This window comes from Apis dorsata, unplaced genomic scaffold (genome assembly GCF_000469605.1).
Source record: "Apis dorsata unplaced genomic scaffold, Apis dorsata 1.3 scaffold_270, whole genome shotgun sequence".
Classification (NCBI taxonomy): Eukaryota; Metazoa; Arthropoda; class Insecta; order Hymenoptera; family Apidae; genus Apis; species Apis dorsata.
This window is the reverse complement of record NW_006263548.1, coordinates 664,348-665,325: the sequence shown is the minus strand read 5'-3', so window position 1 is coordinate 665,325 and position 978 is coordinate 664,348. Positions and strand designations below refer to the sequence as shown.

The 978-nt window shown below is 14.3% G+C and overlaps 1 protein-coding gene across 1 annotated transcript in view; it reads left to right on the top strand.

The window, feature by feature from the left end:
• Positions 1–523: 523 nt before the first annotated feature.
• LOC102679999 (protein SYS1 homolog) overlaps positions 524–978 on the top strand; it is a 1,514-nt gene continuing 1,059 nt past the window's right edge. The window contains exon 1 of the mRNA XM_006616803.2: positions 524–662. The gene's annotated coding sequence lies outside the window, so the exon portion shown is untranslated. The remainder of the gene's footprint in view (positions 663–978) is intronic.

The following is a 978-nucleotide window of genomic DNA, read 5'->3' as shown; positions in this document are numbered from 1 at the left end:
AGATAATATTATTCTATTATAAATTGTTTATATAATGTATAACATTTTTATATAAAAATTTTATAAAATAAATTAAAACTTATAATTGTATTATAATATAATTGTAATTAATATAAGTTAATTATAATATAATTATAATGTTACTTTGTAAATGATTTAGAACTTTTCTTATTTTCTTTGAATTGTTCATACTGCTCATTTCATTGAATATTTATGTATTTTTTTTTATATATTAAAAATTTTATTTCATTTTGATTAACTTATATGCTTTGATTATTATATATATATATCATTTTTTAAAAGAATATTTTAAATTTATTTTGCAATAATATTTTCTTAATTAATGTAAATATTTTAAATTCAAATTTATCTGAAATAAAGATATTTTTTTTATCATTTTAAATTACTATATAACTTACTATATATTATTATTACTTATAGTTACATTATTTATACATTATTTATTTACAATTTTTAATAGGTTATGTATATTTTGTTTAATTTCTTTAAAAATATATTAATTATATTTCGCCAATTTTTATTATGTATATTAAAATAGAATTCCAGATACTTGCTAGTAAAAGCGATGTTGCCAAGCTTAATATCACGATTTGTATCCAAAGAAATAGCCTATGTCTATCATATAATAATTTCATAGAAAGGTAACCATTTTGAAGTGAAATAATTTTTATAATTTGAGATTTATTAATTGCAATTTATAAATAATATTATATTATTCTTTTTATAGCAATATATAAGATATATAAAATTAAATCTTTTAAAGTCATCAATATATTTAATTAAATTTTTTTATCTTTTTCTCTCTCTTTCTCTCTTATACATACTTATATATATATATATATATATATATATCGAAAAATATATCATTTGCATGTAATAAATAACTATTTAAAATCAATTTAAACATCTGAATTATCACAATTTCTCAATAATATGTTATTATATAAATTTATGTAA